This window comes from Numida meleagris, chromosome 2 (assembly GCF_002078875.1).
Source record: "Numida meleagris isolate 19003 breed g44 Domestic line chromosome 2, NumMel1.0, whole genome shotgun sequence".
In the NCBI taxonomy this organism is placed as follows: Eukaryota; Metazoa; Chordata; class Aves; order Galliformes; family Numididae; genus Numida; species Numida meleagris.
In genome coordinates this window covers 39,246,971-39,266,035 of record NC_034410.1, presented here as the reverse complement: position 1 = coordinate 39,266,035, position 19,065 = coordinate 39,246,971, and the positions used below count along the sequence as shown (strand labels likewise).

The following is a 19,065-nucleotide window of genomic DNA, read 5'->3' as shown; positions in this document are numbered from 1 at the left end:
CTCTTGGGAACTTACCCGCTTCTGAGCAACCACAAACCACACACAACCACCAAGAAGCATCGCTTCAGAACGGAAGGATTCTCAAACGGAAAACAATATGATCCCCTAAATCCCTGGAACATACATGCTATGAAAGAAGATGCAATCTCACATTGTAAAAGTTACCTGAGCACCTCCAACCTGGGGCAACTCTGTGGATTTCAGCTGCTGCAACCATTCCTGGCTCAGCACATTTGCTTGCAGCAGTGTGCCTGGCAGGATGAGGACATGTCCTGACACTGCTGTGACCTATGTGGAAAAGCAGGGGAGAAGTCTGGGGAGCTTGGGGATGCTGTGGGAAAAAAGCTGCTTTCCACAGGTCAGTGTAATCTGCTAATATGGCTACAGCTGCAGGTAAATACTGGGCCAATGCCAACTTAACCACAATGGCCAAATAAAGGCAAAACATATGCACTTTTCATTATAGTAGCAGTGACATTTTAGTGACTTCTGGTGTGCTAGTTTTGTATTTAGGCCCTGAATAGAGAAAATATTGAAGGTTGTGAGTGATTCTGATCACGTGAATCAACAGACCCTTTCATTTCAGTGGTCATACATTAATGCTTATAATTACGCACGTAAAAAATCAGAATGCTCAGTGGATGAATACTTTCAAATTAGGAGCTTTAACTTCTTTCAAGCAAGTCCCTTATACTTAGAAGAGCCCCAAAAAAGTCAGAGTACTTAAAGGGAGCATCAGTGATGGGTGAAGCTCGAAGGCTTTGATGAAACACATAAAACGCCATGCTTGCAGTAATGCCTTTCCTGCTGCCTTCTCCTTCCTCCTTCCCAGTTTCTCTCATTTAAACTATGACAGTGGGAACTCATCAGGTGTCAGGACATCAGAATTATTCTACAATCCAGCCTGGTTGTAACGTGGCTCAAAGAGCATTCACTAAAAGGGAAAATCAGCTTAATAGACAGTGGGATCACCAAACTAGCAAGTAATGACGCTCACTCTGATCCCCAGGAAAAGAGAAAGGGCAACGCGCTTCCTTCCCCCAGTATCTGTGTAGATACTTTGCTGACAATCAAAAGCACTTAGTGCATACAGATCATATTTCTCTGCACACGCACTTTACCACTGGGTAATCTTCAGCCAGCCAAGCTTCAATGTCATTCCCAGGAACAGATTCACGCAGCATTTCCAGCACCAGCATGGGGAGCTGCCTAGCTGCACCCAGTGCTGAGGGCACGGCTGGATCAAACCTCAGACAGCACTAACACCCACCAAATGGATAAACCATGAGTCTTAAGGCATCCTGGCAGAAAGCACGTTTCAATCCAGAACATTCTGGGGCCACTGCAGAGTTAAATGAGGACATCCTCTTTCACAGCACCAGTGCAGGAAACATCCCATAGTAATTCTGCACATTTTGAGCGTTGATAATTTATTTTTATTTTTTTAAAAAAGGTAACATTCTCACTGCTTTACCCTCATGCTCCCAAGTTGAACATGGAATGCATATAAATAACAAAACCAGATACAAAGCCAGAATTTTCTGCAAGCCAATAAAGTCCTGTGTACTTAAATTATTAATTGTTATTATTATATATGTCTTTGAGGGGAATAATGAGTAAATGGCCTATTCTCGCACCAACCTAATAAGCAAGAAAAACGACAAGTGGAAATATACCTTTATATTTCAAAGAGCTGTTTTCACTCTATTATAAGATCTTTATCCTCACACAGAGGAAAGCACTAGGGGCCTAATTCTAATTTAAGCTTAAGCCATTTTATCCCCCTCAGCCAGCTGAATGGGGACCTAGAAGTGAACTTGAATTGCATTTACACTGATTTTTTGAGGCCACAGCTACAGGAAGAAAAAAAAAAGAAAAAGAAAAAGAAAAGAAGAAAAAAAGGACAAGTCCTCACGATACCCAGAGATCTAGGCCATAGGATAGCAGGTCTCTCATGCAGAAGCTGCTCAGACTGTAGGGAGACACACACACAGACGTCCAGGGTGACCCCAGCACACAGAAATACCCTAAAGGTGGACAAGGAGGTGGCCACGCTCCAACTTGGAGACCTCTTCAGTCCAGTGAGCACTCTCAGGCACTGCAGCCCACAGTAATTTCCATGCATATTCAATACACCATGCCCTCTGCAGAAAGATTACAAAATTGCCTGCACTGTGGCTGACATCTTCTGGCTGGTTGCCAGGCTAAAAGCTTCAGGTCAGAAGAAAGCTTTGGATTCTTGTTTCCTGAGCTGAGGAGTGTATGACTGATGGCATGTAGAAGTATGTAATTCACCTCCAAATGAGCAAAGGGTCTTTTCATTAATCTCCACGTAATAACTGGAGTGAAAGAAATGAATGGCAACCTGATGATGATCCCAGATAGGAACTGCTTGCTGCTGGATCCCAAATGGTGCCAAAGGTGTCATTGTCCAGGGAGCCGTGCACACCTGCTGGCAGGAAACTCAGGTCTCCTTCTGCTATCAACTCCCCCCATGGCTGGGGCAATGCAGTTAAACCATCTGCCACAAGAACCCAGCTTTCCACACTGTCTCCTAACACCTTGCCACCAACTGCAGCCATCTGGGAAAGGCATTTTCCCGGTGCAGTCAAGCACTGGACCTGCAGCACTAGGAAGAAATTATTATGCAAAAATCTACATGTTTTACTTCAAAAGGGAACTGGAATTCAGAGACCGCTTGGCTGTTAATTTTTCAAGTAACCATCTCATTTTTCAATTCTCATGCTTCATTATTCAGTGGGGAGTTGGGGGGAATGAACTGGTTTGTAGATCATTCCAAGCAGCTTATTAATTTAGCACGGCTGGCTAATAGCATTTGTTTTCATCTTTGAAAAATGAATGAAATTTCTTCTTTTTCATTATTTAAAAGTAAGAAATTAATGTGCTTAATTCTCACCCAGTCTCAGAAACGCACCCTTGCACTTACACCCTAATACCAAGCCCTCTGAAACAACGTGCCTCATACAAGTGCTCACAGCTAAGCGTGAATAATGAGATACCTTGGTCTTTCTTACTCAATAACCCAGAAAAGCTGAACCAGAAGCCTGCTTGGTTTCAAAATGAACAACACTTCTCCTTCCAACATCCAACCTCCTTACGCAAGAATGGTATTTATCTTCCCATGGCAACCACAGCACTCTTATATAGTTTTTCACTTGCTGCAAGTTTAGTCCAAAGCGTTTTTCTTCCAAAGCAATACACTCTTTAAAAAGACAAATTTTAAATATTTTTCAAATACAGTTTCTTCTGGATGGGAATCACAGGCCCCAGATGCCAAGTTGTAGAGTCTGCTTTATTAGCAGCAGCTGGCTCCTTGGCAGGCTTCTGAGGCGGTTGGGCTTGTGGTTTTGGAGTGGCCTTAGAGCCTAGGACGCAGCTGGACAGCTATGCTAATAGACTGGCCAATTTGTTTGTATTCACCTTTGGCTATCCCAAGTTTGTACTCTTTTATCCACTTAAAAGTAAACTCTTGGAAAGATTCCCCAATAAAACTGATACATTGACTTTTCCTATCGAAGTACATATTTTATTTAAAAAAATACAAGTACGACACACAGTTCTCCATTAAAGCATGTGTTATTTAACCAGTTGTGAACACACACAATCCATTTCACTCTGATCTGAGTGTTTTCCAGCTGCTAGCTTAATCTCATTTAGAGTCCAATTGCTACACAGTTCCCTTAGCTGCTGAATGAAAGATAAAATAAGGCAAAGTAAATACAAATAAATTGTGCAAATATCACTTTACAGCACACACTAGGAAAATGATCTTTTGTTAACATTATGTTGTACAATGGAGTAATTTCTGAGAGTTGGATGGTTCTTTCAGGCCAATTATAGCAGTGATGAGAGGATACTACCAACTTACAGGCCTGTTTATGGGATTTTTTTAGCTGATAGAATGACAAATCTCAAATTAAACCAAAGACGATCGTAGTTGAAGAGAAGGTAGGGCAAACATGATAGAAAGAATGAGATAAAAAACACAGCAACTCTTCCATCTTGGGTTGGCATCCTCAGTGACGAATGGCACAAGTAAAACATATTTCTTTTCCACAGCCAGGTAGAACAGAAAAGTGAACAAGAGATGAAGAATGGAACCGGCAACACTGAGATCTTGTGCTTTTCAGAAAGGCTGTGGTCAGAGGAGCTCAAGTCATAATTTTTTTTTTCTTGACTTTGCATGGCCTTCTTGGGTCTTACAGTCTTACAGAGTTCATTCATGACTGCTGTCTAACTTCCTCATCCAGCAAGGGCCTGGAAGACAGAGTTCTTCTTGGATGCTTCCCATGTAGGGAACATTATTAGATCTTTCCCCAGACCTCACCAACAGAGGTAATAGTGTGCACACTTTCTGACTTCTCTGCACGGTCACAAAGCTTCATGGACTGTTTCTTTTGGAGCAACAACTCACCCCTTGGCAACTTTTTCCAACTGTAATGGAATGGCATACAAAAATATATGTAAAATCAAAAGATGAAGGAAGACAAAAGGTTAAAAGTCTTTTCTATCTGTCCTTTCAACTGAGAAGACAAGAACACATATCAAGAGGCTTTTGGTTTGCCTGAATCATTTCCAATGCCTTTAAATGTGAATTGCTGGATATAAGAACATTGAGTCAGAGCTGCTGGGCTACACTTGCTGTGCCGCCATCCTATCACTACATCACCCCAAGCCAATCATTTAGATTCCTTACTTATTTCTCATGTTTACTGGTCTGTAATGATTCTTCCTTACCTTGACATGGCTTATATAATGTACTGTGAGAACTGAATGAAAGACTATTGAGGACTGCAATATTACTTAAAAATGGGGAAAATATTATTAAAAAAATGTAACTTAACAGTGGAAGTTATTCCCAGCCCTTCTGCAGACAAAAATGATTTCTGCATACAATTGATTTCGTTATCCTGTACCTAAACTGAATGAGTGAAATCATTTTAAAGCTTAAGAAAATAAATCGCCAGTTGAATTAGCTTTCTCATTAAAAATATATTCATTTATTATTATTGAATGGCAGTGCTCTCTTCTCATGCTTCTTGTATACAGTGAACATCTCTTTTTCATTCTGTTCTAAACAATATCGTTAGTCCACAGGAAAAAAGGTGTAATTATATTCGGCTTACCTTTTCTATTCCCACAGTAAAAAAAAATTACTTGTGAAAAATGACAATCATGAGAAAAGAAAAAAATCAGTCCTCTAGCAGGCACAGTAGTCACTCTAAAGTATGAGTAAAACTAGGATTCGATGGGTCAGTAAACTGCTTTCTGAGATCTTTGTTTTACACACAAAGCTGTTGAAATTAGTCGTCTAAATACTCTTGAGGCTTGCAATTCCCTTGAAGCCAGCAAGAGCACTGGAGCTCCACGAAGCACAAACACAGAATGTAGCTCAGTCTTCTCCACTCTAAAATACTTCTCTCCCAGCCACAACTGCCTACTTTATAGCATTTTATAAACAGCTACAGGTAGACAATACATAGGAAGCAAAGCCTCAAGGGAAGAGGGAGCCCTTTATTGGACAATACCTGAAAAGTATGCCTCATTTTATGTAATTGTGCATGCATTAAGTGTATGCAAATGCATTAAAACCAGGCAAACAACAACAACAAAATGAATAGCAATTCACTCTTCTTTGCTATCTTTAACAGCACAGAGTTTATCAGCTGTTAGCCAGGGTGATATACACCAGAAGCCTGACAATTTTTTCTCACTGACAACAATATCTTATATTTTCCTGACTCAACAGCCAAGTGAAGTACGTCGATCTGCATAATCCCCAGTTTCCCACCGCTATCTAATGGGAAATCTCAAAAACAAATCGGTCAGCTGGGAAGTGGCTTATACTGAAGGGTGATGAAGTATAAAGAATCAAGTGGATTAGAGCACGCATCATTAGAATAGACTACTGGTCATCTTGCCTGAGGATGAGCAGGCCCCAGTCAAGTGCAAGACGCTAAAAGGGCACAGAGATGGAGAACATTGCATGCAAACTGAGAAGGCCCTGACCTCCACTGCTCCTGGGTTTTGGTCACTGAAAAAAAACATGGCTGCAAAGGCACCAAAATCAGCTCTTCGCCCTCTTTGCTATTCCGGCAATTAAATTACTCATCTCTCATAAGCAATTTTCTGTTCCCCCTGCACTGCCTGAGGCTCCAAACGAAACTATGGCAGCTTCCTGAATTTAGGGCCTCTCACGTTGAGGCAGGAGAGTACAATCTAGTCCTTAGTACTAAAAAGCCAAAGGCTAGGAATAGAGCTGTGTCACCAAAAAAAAAATATTTTCCCGCCCTGGAAAGTTACCTCCCCGGCCTTGTTCCCTCCCATTTATTTTGTGGCAGAAGCCCTGGTGACAGACGATTCCTGGTCATTATTTATCTCCCAGCAAGGGAGGAGAGCTCTTCCTTTAGATAAAGTATTTTGGCAGGTTGGCAAACTCGTAAACAATAACCTATATTCTTTGACATAAATTAGTGTTATTGCTTCATTATCCAATCCATTCATATTTTATCGATGTGCTGAGACTAAATGTGAATAGAATCTAGATCTTAAAAGTACTAAATCTGGGCAATCTGGACTATAAAACATTGTAATTCTCCCAACAAGAATATTTTAGAGCACAGATCACAATATGACAGCAATTACTGCCTGTAATACAACAACTTTGTGGTGAAAAAAGGAGAAAAAATAACAACTTGAAGTAAGCAGAGATTATTACTTATGTTTAAATTCCCAAGCATTTTTGGTGCCACGATGATGAGTTTTCAGTTCATTTGAAGTTTAAGAATAAAACGGCAGATCAAAAGCCTGATTATTTAACTTACCAAATGTTTGAAGAAACAAATGGGGTTTTGGCTCTGAAAAGTTAAATTTGCTCTCTGGGTATTTGTTTACACGTGGCAGACTAAAAGTACCTTGTAAATGAGAAGTAGGAGCCACATGCTGCATTGTATTGCTTCTCTGCACCCTGTACACACATACCACAGCATCAATGCTGATGTGAGAACTGGAACACAATAAGGACCACGCCATAAAACTGAACTTAAGGCACAGAACAGAAACAGAACATCTGATATAATCCCTTTCTTCTCCACATGAGAACTTGGTGAGCAGAGATCAGATGCAGATGTTTTTGTTTTTGCAGAACAAAGGGCCAAATAAAAAGACATTTTTTCCCCCCAAATCTGACTCACGTTTACTCAGTTTATCTTTTCAATACAAGAATTCAGTAGGAAATCTGCCGCTGTTAACATAAGCATTGATGGAGGAAGAACCAGAGGGAGGCAGAGCTCTCCAGGAAGAGCCCCCATAATCTCCCCACCACGCTCCTGTAGATGTGCAAAGGGCACCTCTCCCCTCCCCAGACACTGTTACACAAAGATGAGCTGTGCCTCTCCTCCTGTGGCCAAAATAATCCGCAGAACACAGAGTTTGGGAAGGGCTTGTCCCAAAGATAACAGTGTGATACCATTGGGACAGAATCTGGGGCATTCCACAATAGCTAGAGCTCATGTTTTCCTTGGGGTCCCTTGGGCTATGGCAACATTCTAATTTCAGGCCAAGGGCCTGAGGATGCCCACAGAAAACATGAGCCATCACAAGCCTTACCACATTTTTGCTTCCAGTGCAAACTCCTTTAAAAAGCAGATGGTACCAAACAGCTCTTGGAAAAAGTGCCCATACAAGTTATTATAGATGATACCTAACTCTTTGCATAGGGAGGAGTAGTGAGAAACAACCTAATGAGACAGATGTCCGTAAATGTCATTTAAAGGACAGTGAGAAAGCCCTCTGACAGTAAGCTGATACAGCCAGGAGAAGACTCTGGATGACAGCAGCAAGGATTTAGGCATCAGCATAGGTGGGTGTCTGGCCAAGCACTTGTGAGAACCCTGAGGGCAGCAGGGCTGAAGCCTGAGGGAGGCCAGGAGACCAGAGCAGCCACACACTGTGTCACCACAGGAAGCATCAGTCTGAAACTCCACATTAGGAACCTCTCTATCCCATTTTAGGTAATTCTTCACATCCTTAAAACAAGCTGTCTCTGAGGCAGGCTGAGATTTACAACGAAGTCATCATTACTCTAGCTACAAAACTGTCTGGGTCCATCAGGTGAAGTAGTGGCTTGCAAACTTGCAGAGAACTCAGTGATGAGGTGAGGATGAAGTTGGATACCTTCACCAGGACTAAGACAGCTTTGAGGATCACACTATCAACATGCCAGGAGCACACAAAATATCTGGTACCATGAGGATAACCAAGATTTGCCATGATGAATTTAAGCACTTGCTTTTTCAGCTAGTATCACTGGGTGCTTAAACTTGTATGCCAAAGAAGCTAAACACATAAACATTCTGCATTGTTACTGAAGACCACTGTCCTACAAAAATCCCCATTTTCTCTAGAATTAACGCACCAGGCATTGGAGGTAGGGTAAGAAATGCTATTTAATTTTCTTTGATTTAATATGCATCTACTGTAATTTATGTTCAAATTTTCTTCCAGACACCAATCAAATCCACTTGAGACAAAATTTACTAAATAAACCAAATGATTAATGCAAAAATGGAGAACCTCTTCATCCTATTTATGGAATTTTTGAAATTACACTATTTATTTACAGGCAATTCTAACTTTTTCCTTAAAATTCAACCTTCTATAAATGATGCTACTTTTGAGGATTAAATTACTCAACCATGCTGTGAATATGGAAAAAAAAAACAGTTGCTTTTTTTAATCTATTAAAAAATATTTCCATGTTTTTTTGTCTATTCATTTGTTCATTAAGAAAACACATACATTAGACTAAATTAAAGTCTGAGTTCTAAAGCCAGTGGGCACTCCTGATGCATCCTGCAGACTAAGGCAAAAGTTCACATTCATCCTCCAACTCACGTGCTCCTCTGAACAACTAGATTTCACAGCAGGTATTTTCCTAGCATGCACCTTATTATCATGACTGAAGGTCCTGAGAATGACCACAGGACTAATGAATGGTGAAAGTCTCCTATATTTTTTTTAATACATAGAGTCACTGAGAGATTTCTTGACAACTAGTGAGATTTTGAAATCTGGTTTTGCTACAATTTAAATAAAAATCAACCTCTTTTGAAAACTGAAAATCACACCTAAATGTCTACTTTGTTTCAAAACCAGCCAATCTGTAAATAGGCTTAAGCCTCCTCTGTAGGTTAGACATATGAAAGATCCATTTTTTTTTTTTTAACAATGTAATCCAGTATTATTCAAGCATTTTCCCTAATTCCTGCTATTTTCTTCAGTACTGCAATTTAGATTCATTTAGTAATAACAGTCACCTATTCCTGCTTTTTAGGACTTCTCAGAACAGGAGAAAAGGGATCTAGATTTACTATGCTGTAAATTCTCAATCTCTTCCCATTCCTTCAGCAACAGCTTGTACTCCTGTGCTTGTCCAAAGTTTCAAATGTCATTTGACTCATGCACTCAGAAAAATTGACTCAAAATATCTGTACAAAACTGACTTGCCCCTTGGTAAAAGTATTCTGTTCCTTCTCTCGATGCCCTTAGAATGGCTCATAACCAGTGAGGAAAATTAATTTCATCATAACAACTATCTTCACACAGATCTCTAAAATCATAATTGCTTTCTGCTAAATGTTTCAGGATAATGAACCAAGTACCTTGCTAACATACATACATTCAGCTGAAGACATTTTGCCAAAACCATTCTGAGCTTTGTGCCGTGTACTATGTATAACATTACTAAGGAACTGGACATGTGTGCAGAGCTCAGAGGTGAAGAACTCTGCAATGTGGGGATTCAGCTTCTTTGTTGCTCATCTGTGTAAAATCCATCACAACAACAGGGATGGAACACCTCCCCTATGAGGACAGGCTGAGAGGGCTGTTCAGTCTGGAGAAGAGAAGGTTAGGGAGATTCCTGATAATGGCCTTTCTGTACCTAAAAAGGGGCTGTAAGAAAGAAGGGGACAGGCTCTTTAGCACAGTCTGTTGTGATAAGACAAGGGGAAATGGTTTCAAGCTAATAGAGGGGAGATTTAGATTGGATATAAGGAAAAAGGTTTTTGTTGCTTTTTTTTGTTTTGTTTTGTTTTTTACAGTAACAGTGTTGAGGCACTGGAACAGGTTGCTCAGAGATATGCGAGATATGAGAGTGGATGCCCTGTGCCTGGAGACACTCAAGGTCAGGCTGGATGGGGCTCTGAGCACCTGATGTAGCTGTAGGTGTCCCTGTTCACTGCAGAGGTGTTAGACTAGGTGACCTTTAAACGTCCTTTCCAACTCTAAGGATTCTATGATTAATTGGAATAATGAGGCACTTTTATTGCAATATAAATTCAGGGCAGCAGGATGCATATGCTAAAATTCCTGATACAACCAGAAATGGGAAAAAAAATTAATTAAAAAAAATTCCAACACATTCATCTGTATTTACTACATTTTTCATCCAAATTACATATTTTTTTAATAAACAAGAGCTTAAATTTCCTTCTAAACTGAAACATTGGCTCCAATTGCTTCTGTTAGCTTGCTGGCTTTTTGACCTTTTAATATTCTTCATTCACACATGATTTATTTTTTAAGTCTGCATTTTCTTTCTGGAAATAATATGTGTTTGAAGTTGTTTCAAATGTTAAATTGGGATAAGTAAAATTAAAAAGAAAGTCTCCTTAGTATATTTCTTTATAAATGTTGAACCAAGCTTCAGAACAGAAACTTGAAGAATATTAGCATGTGACAATACTGTTAATGTTTCAAATTAGATATGTATAAATATTCTAGAAGTCTTAATACCACTGTCTCAAACTCACAAGCACAAAATGTTGAGGAAGAGAAAAAAGGAATTTAAATCTAATATTAAAAAAAACACAAAAGCAGACTAGGGAAGAGTGAGAGCTACAATCAATTCTAATAAAACAATAATCCAATTGTAACAGTAACATACCACATTATCATCAGGAATAGAAATTGGTTAGAAATACAAGGAAGGCTGTCTATGGGCATGCTGGCACCAAGGAAAAGACTACAAAAAACATTTGCCCACTGTTTAATAGGTCAAAGCACTACTGACAAAGGACTCAGAAGAGATGGGAGAACTCGATATTTTCTTGGCCTCGGTCTGTACTGAGGTGGTTTGCTGCCAGGCCTCTCTGCTCAGTAGCAGAGTCTAGGGAGAGGGGTGCCACCACAGAAGAGGAGCATGAGGTTAGGAACTACTTGAGTAAGGCAGCTGTAGGTGATTCAAGAGACTGGCACAGAGCCGATATCACCAGGAGGCTGCCCTCAGCTTTGAGAAGCTGTGCCAACTGGGGCATCAGAATATTCCATATGACCAGAAGGAAGGCAAACATTGCACTGTTTTCAGGAGAATCTGGGGAATCACACGCTAGCCAAAGCCTGACAGCACTAGAGAGCAAAAGCTTCTGGGAGCTGTGCATTACAGTACAAGGGACAAAAAGCTCACTGAGAGCAGTCAGTGTGGATGAGCAAGGGCAAGTAACAGTTGGCCAGCTCGCTTGCCTTCTGTGTTGAGATCACCATCTTTACTGTCTGGGGGTGAACATTAGATGATGTTTACCTTGACTTTAACATCCTCCATAGCATGCTTGTAGCCAAACTGAGGAATGTGTGGGCTGAACAGTGGATGTCCCAGGCAGTTGTCAGTTGGTCAAAGCCTCGGTGGCAGCCAGGCATAACTGGCTTTTCTTGAGCCTTTGAAGGCTGACACTATGGTACCATCATCAGCAATCTGGGTTAGGGGAGGGAGCGCACCCACACCACGTCTGCAGGTAACAATGAGCTGAGCGGAATGGCTGACTGAAACAAAGTGTTGTCCCAAAATACCAACACTTCCAGTGCTATGAGAAAGAATTGCTTCATACAAAACTCTTTCTCCTCATACATAATATATGCAGAAAACCCTTCAAGTTTACTTACAGAATAAACGTCTAAGTGATTTCTGCAGGTTTTGAAATATACATCCTACAATCAAATTCAGCTGCACACAAAGGATTTGCAAAAATGGACACGTCTCAGCTTTACGCCTTTGCAACACTTTGCCCTCAAGTTTACTTCATTTACTTAAGTCAGTATTAAACAACAAAGTTCCACACAGATTTCTGCACTAGCAGCATTTATATTAATGCATTAACCTTTGGTTAAAGGAATTAGAAATGCTGAAAATCTTATTTCTCCATTTCCTGGAAGATTTACAGTGTGGTCTAAGGATACACTGTCTATGAAAAAGCAGTACCCTTTTAGGTATGGTCTGCTTCTGGATCATTTGAAGTGAAGTAAACTGGCAGGACTTTAAAGATCTCTGTGACTAAAAGTTACACAACTAATGCCACTGCTAGTTGCCATCAGATAGTCAATGTTCAGTTTTGGCAAGATTTTGGGTTAAATTCAAACCTGCTCCTTTCTACTTTTTAAAATGGGGAAGGCGATCTGATGCCCTCCATCAAGTTAAGGCAAAGCAATGCACTCAGACTAAGTAGTCACTGTCTAGTTACAATCTCAGACAAAAAGTGCTGCGCATAATAGATAAGCTGTAAGTACAAATTTATCTTCAACTTTTGGAAATTTAACTAAAGAAATCTTGAAGAAGTACTTCCTTCAGCAATCTTAGCAGTGCAGCAGTATACTGAAAGACATGAGCACACACTGCAGGTCTCCAAGGCCTGTCTGAAGACAGCTGTAGGATTGAGTCCTACTTAACTGCACAAGGAACTAAACCATCACTAAATATGTCTGCAAAGGCTGTGATCTTCTGTTAAGGACAATATATTTAACCAAATATTTAAAAGATCACATGTGAATGGATACTCTCAACGGATCCAGATTCAAACTGGACAGGCTCGTTTAGTTCAGCACTTTTTAACTTCTGAATCCTTGACTGTGTAGCCTTAGCTTCCTTTAACACAGAATCATAGAATCACCAAGATTGGAAAAGACCTTCGAGACCATCCAGTCCAACCATCCACCTACCACCAATATTTCCCCACTACCATAATTAACAATGTCTGATAATAGAAGCTGAGAGTTACTTCACGTAAGAAACACTAATTTTGGAAAACAGAAAGTCCACCTCGCAGAGAGCTCTACATTTGACAGTTGCAAATAATGTATACTTGGGAAATGGCATAAAAACAGGAAGCACACAGTAATTATTCCCACTGCACCTTGCAACCTCTCAAGCAGAAGCTGCACACAGATTCTCAATCTAAATGATGCTAAAGGCCTTCTCTCTGTCCTCATATTATCCATTTTAACTTTGGTCCTCAAAAATCTACCTATGGGAATCAATTATACAATTTAATTTGACATTAGTGAAAAAAAGAAAAAACTTTTACTTTAAAACTACTACTAGAAAAAAATTGATGACACGTCACTCCTCTTTCCCAGGAAGATATCATATTGATTCTTTTCCCACCTTTTTTCTTACGTTCACAGTTTTATGTGAAAGTATATCACATTATATCCCAGGTCTTTCTTGGATCATCTTCCAAGAACATGAGGTGGTAACAGATAGCCAGTCAGGGGGATTTCTATCCCATCTTTTTGCAAGTAGATCTCAACACTGTCAACATGCTGATGCAAGTGCCAAAATATAGTCAGATTATTATAAGCACTAGACGTTTTTCATACATTTTGAAAAATGTCTACATTCAAAAACATTTCTTCTTAGGCATTCCTCCAAAGAGGAAAGAGAAAAGGCAATCTTAGACTAAAAATACATACTCTTTTAACTGTATCAATGTTAGATATCTGTGCCATCTCCTCCATATGCCTAATATTTGGGTTTTGTTCCCATAGGAAGGAATAGCTTGCTACTGCATTTCCTATCCTGAACTTTAGGCTGGAGTAGTTTTTGCAGGGCAACAATTCCTTCCATGAAAGACACATTTCTTTATCAGGCTGTTACTTATTTCACTTAGTGGGTCCAGTTAACACTGCAAACCCCTCAGTCCTATCACCCCCTACAAATGAACCTCTGAGCAGAGAACACACATGAAGTGCCACAGCATCTCTGGGTCAGACCCTGCATATGGAACTAGCTCATCCTGCCTCCTGCTCTGCCCCCAACTTCGCTCAAAATTTCATCCTGCTCCCAAGGCACCTGGAAGAGCCTCTGTAACCACCAGACCTTCAACAATCACTCATCTGGTGAGGATGACCACAACTTGCAAGTTCCTCTGTGTGCTGGACGCTGAAGTTTCTGAGCCATAAGAGGCCTCCCAGCATCCCCCTGGGATCCTCCTCTCCCTTGCTCTTCCTCATCACTCCTATGCATCAGCAGCCACCTAAAAGTGCCCCAGAGCACTGGAAGGAAAGGATTTGTTTGGAGCCTGGTGGTAAAATACACATGCAGGTGAGGGTCAACATGCAGAGCCATTCATGCAATTAGTAACATAGCTTGGAAAAATACAGCAATGGCTATTCAATTACACATATACATGCACTGCATTTCTCTTGTCTTCATACCAGGTATCTCTTCAGCAAATAAACAGTTATTCTTTTAATACTTTTTACAGCCTTTGATGATAATTCTGCATGAAGATAATTGGCAATTAATACAAACCAGTAAAGTGATATTTCTCCCCAGCACTGTGAAGTACACCACCATGCAACACGGCTTGGTTTTCCCTTGCAGCATTACCCTCCAGAACTGCTAACTGCTACACTTCTGCAATAACAGTCTGTGAGGCTAAAATTAGCAAGCAACACCTTCCCTTGCACCTGATCACATGATAGGAAACAAACATAAATAGGGAAATACAATATGTTCCTAAAGGTGGAGTTGGAGTACTTTCATCTCCTTTCATTTCTTTCATTTCTCTATGACAGTTTAGGATTAAAGGACACTTATACAAGCAGCTTCTTGTGATACAACGTCTGTAACAGGCCTTATCATTCACATTCTGTGTGGTTTTAAAGATCACCTCTAAATATGCTCCTTAACAACCCAATCTGGCCTGAATCAAATTACTTCGTGTCTATTGTACATACAAATTGTTTTATTAGGCACCACTGTGTTACCAGACATCTATTTATTCTAGCACACTTCTTCACAGAAAATGCAAGCCTTTCAGGGGCTCCGTCTCACTGAAACCTGTTATTTTACTGTTATTTTACACTTCATCCAACTCTTGGCAGGCTGCATCCCTGCCTCCTGCACTAGTGAAGTACAGCTGGCTGCAGGATGGGTGGCGGCACTGGAAAATAATACACGAGGTCATATCTCTCTCTTTTTTCCTAAACATTGCCATGCAAAGCAGCCACAGCCCTTCTCTTTCTAAAGCCTTGTCTAGAAGGCATGATAAAGGGGCCAAATAAAGGGCAGGAGAAAACCCATGGAAATTGCAACATGGTCGACAAGCAAAAAGAAAGTGTAGCCAAATTATCAGCTGATTTAGGGCCTTTGTTTCTCCTGCATGAGAGAAGCAGAAGTAGTCTGTTGCTCACACACAAAAGCCAGGCATAAGAATGTGTCACCGTGTTGCCTAACACTACCTAGTTAAAGCAGGAGCACGTATAGCTAACACAACTCAAACTCCCTCTATGCTTTGACAACTTTCAAGCTTACTGCCTGGCTTGGTGCAGCCCGGCTGCCCTGTGGAGGCCCCACACTGCAGCACGCGCCCACAGAACAGGGACAACCCCTCCCCAAACAAAGCACAGCCCTGGCTCGGCCCTCAGTCCCCAAGGTGGTGCCCCGGGCATGCTCAGGCCCAGCGCTTCCAGCAGACCTGAGGTAGGGACGTGCAGGGACGTTCTGCAAATCCCTGCAGATTGCACTGCTTCTATTTTAGTCTCCTTAATTACAAACATTGCTATTTTTGGCCCAGAAATGATCCAAGCTTTTTTTAAAGTTAGCCACATAATTTTACTTGACGCTCCTGCAGCGGGCATATCCACAAGCCAGCAGCACGCTTTCTAAACCTAGCACTGATCAGTGATTCACTAGATTGCAATAACATTTCTGACAGCCTAAACTGGAGCCACGAGTTACAGTTTTACAAATATTCAAGCAGAGGGGAAGGAGGAAAAAAAAAAAAAAAAAAAGAGGCCTCTGAATTAGCAGTTTTCACCCAGAATTCCCAAGCTTGTGAATTACCATTGCTGTTGAATATGAACCAAGCATACCAACAAAAGGGAATTAAAAACAAACCAAAGAAGAACCCCTTCCTGACACAAGAGCTGAGGAGCAAGCATGGCCATCCCATCCATCCCTTCCAAACCCTGCATCCAGCTACTGGCAGCAGAGGAGGGGCTCAGCTTCATTCCAAATGGAACAATGCAGAAGAAGAAAGCTGAGAGAGGGAAGGGATGATCACAGACAATAGATGGTTTAACTTTGTTAAATTTTTTTTTTTTGTCAACAACCCAGGCACCAACATTTTCTTAGTAGCACTGAAAGATTACTAACAGAAGTACATGCAAAATCATGTGGCAGCTGGTGATCCATTTCATGACTTAGAATTTTGAGTACTTCTTGAAATATTTCATCATTTATCACAGGTTTCTTCTTCAAACACATACAACATTCATTAATGAAATCAAGACAGGACAAACCATTTTCACTTTCATAAGCAGTAGCCAATCTTGCACTAATATCCAAATTATCATATGTTCATTCTCTAGGATCCTCATCTACCATTTTTATTTACAGATTTGTAAAATGGGCTCAAACTACGTGAAACTCTCAACAGCAACAAAACCCTACAGAACAAAAATCCATCATCAGCAAAAAAAATCTCTTAACACTTTATCCAAACAAAACATGCAATATTTGCCTTCATCGGCCAAAAGCCTACCTGCATTTATTACCTAGATTGTGCCATGGGGTAGGAGGCACAGGCAAAATCATTTCCATGCCCTTGCACCCTAAGGTTGCCTCATAAGGTGGTACCCAACTCTGTATTTTAAATTTAAAAACAATTACGGATATGAAAGGAGAACCTTTCTTCCTGTTCCACAGAAGAAAGAACTTGGCAGGGTAAAACATTCCTGATGCCCTGTACCTAAGTTAACACTCATACACGAAGGAAGCTAGGATTATTATCCTTTCTGAAGGTCTGGTGGCATTGCTTATGCTAGCAGCTTAATTTTCTCTCTTTTCTAAGCTTCCTTGCAGTGATCCACTGATTGCTGGTCTCCCTTTTTAAGCTGCCAGTTAATCCACCTAACTGACACTATTGCTGTTATCATTAAAATAGCTTCCATTCAAGCTACCATTGTTTAACAGCTGCAGTCTGTGTATATTAAAAGAAAACTCTTTAAAACTCATTTTGAAGGTGTCCGTTAGCCCAGGAAATATTTAATAGCAGCAGTAGCTATGCAACAAGGTTAAGCTAGTTAGTGTTTGTGACAACTGCAGTTAGCTGTCCTATCCAATGGCAAGAACATCCCTGCATTAATCAAGGGAACAGATTTAGTAAGAAACTGCAACAGCAAGAAATAAATGAGAGACACAGGGAAAACTCGTATTACTGTGGCATCTGCTAGAGCTATTTTAGAATGGTGTCCCCCTGTGCTGCTCCACTGATGGACTTGCGAGTGTTCACTAAAATTAAACTCAATTTCTCAGTCATTTATATATAGGATACGCAAAGCTAGCAAGACTTGGAGGATTTTTCATGGTCCCAAAAGCTTTGTTCATCCAATATCCCTAAACGCATATGAAAATTCCAGTTCATCTTCTGCTTTGCCTATTCATGGGTACCCATTGCACTCATGCCAAATATTTATATCTTATTTTTAGCTTTTTACAAAGACTGATTCACTGCACTGTGAAGTAGATTCCTCTGGCTTTTCAAGCAATCTATTAACTTCACCAATATTTAATTATGGTGTTGTTGTTTTTTTTCTCCATTAGGATGTAGCAATCTGACCAGACAGCAAGGAAAACACAGATGCAGAAATGTCTTTGAGCAAGATTGCAATCCGTTTGCTTCCTTTAGCAAATCTGAGTTACTCACACAACAGACAGGTCCACTGAAATAACTGGGGCAGTGTGAAAACAATCTCAGCTTTGAGAGGAAAGTTGTGTAAATCGAGTCACAATTAACTTCTATAAAAATGTATACCATCTCTTGCTCTGATCCATAATTTTTTTTAGTTGGAGATATATGCTATGGTATGGTCTATATTACCTCAAGAGACAAGGAGATAAAAAAGTAGTACTAAGAACACAAGATAAGTAAAATGGTATGTCTGAAATTTAAACCAATATGCTAATATCTAAAAGTTATTATTATTTTTTTTTAAATGTGAATGGGTTTGGAACACAAAAAGCAAAATATATCATGATCTAAGTTGCACTTCGCTATATGATCGATAACTGTGCTGAAATAGACTACTACTTCCGGAAAGAAAAAGTTTATTCTCATTCTGCCTATGACCAACACATCAACTCCTAATATTAGGAATCCCAACACAGTAGTATCAAAAGGGCTTTTCTTCTTCCTCATCTGGACGAGGATGGGAAACCCCACTATTTTAGCTATAAAAAGCACTCTAGCAAAAACAGAATTGCTGACTTTTGGGTGAGTGAATTTATGTCTACATCATCAAGATGGCCCTCAGCTTAGGTAGAGAAAATTATTTGCACACTAAACAAGGAAAGTGCCAAACTGGAATACACAGCATTTGCTATGGAGGAGGCTATAATTATCTTGTGCATCTGCACACCACTGGGCATTGAAGTTACGCTAGCTATACACTGCCAGATACTCTGCATTCAGGGCTCCTATGTGACACCAGAAGGAAATAATCAAGAGTTCTCAAAGCCTGTCAATATGGAGCTTGCACACGCTGAAAGGCTCTACTTTCAGAAGCATATGCCTAGTCTTCTTGCTATAATAAGATGAACATCTGAACTATTTTGCTGTCACTGTCTCACATTACAAAATGCAGCAATGTTGCTAACTGTAGCACTTGTAACCTAGCAAGTACTCTTGCACCAACCCTCCCAGTGTGTTCTGCTGGTTAGGCATTTTAATAGCGGTCTCAGGGATTCAGAAAGCAAACAAAAACCAG

The 19,065-nt window shown here is 40.3% G+C and overlaps 1 protein-coding gene across 10 annotated transcripts in view; it reads right to left on the bottom strand.

Annotated features, from left to right (window-relative positions):
• Positions 1-19,065, bottom strand: part of RBMS3 (RNA binding motif single stranded interacting protein 3) — a 609,095-nt gene that overhangs the window by 354,980 nt on the left and 235,050 nt on the right. The gene's annotated exons all lie outside the window — the stretch shown is intronic.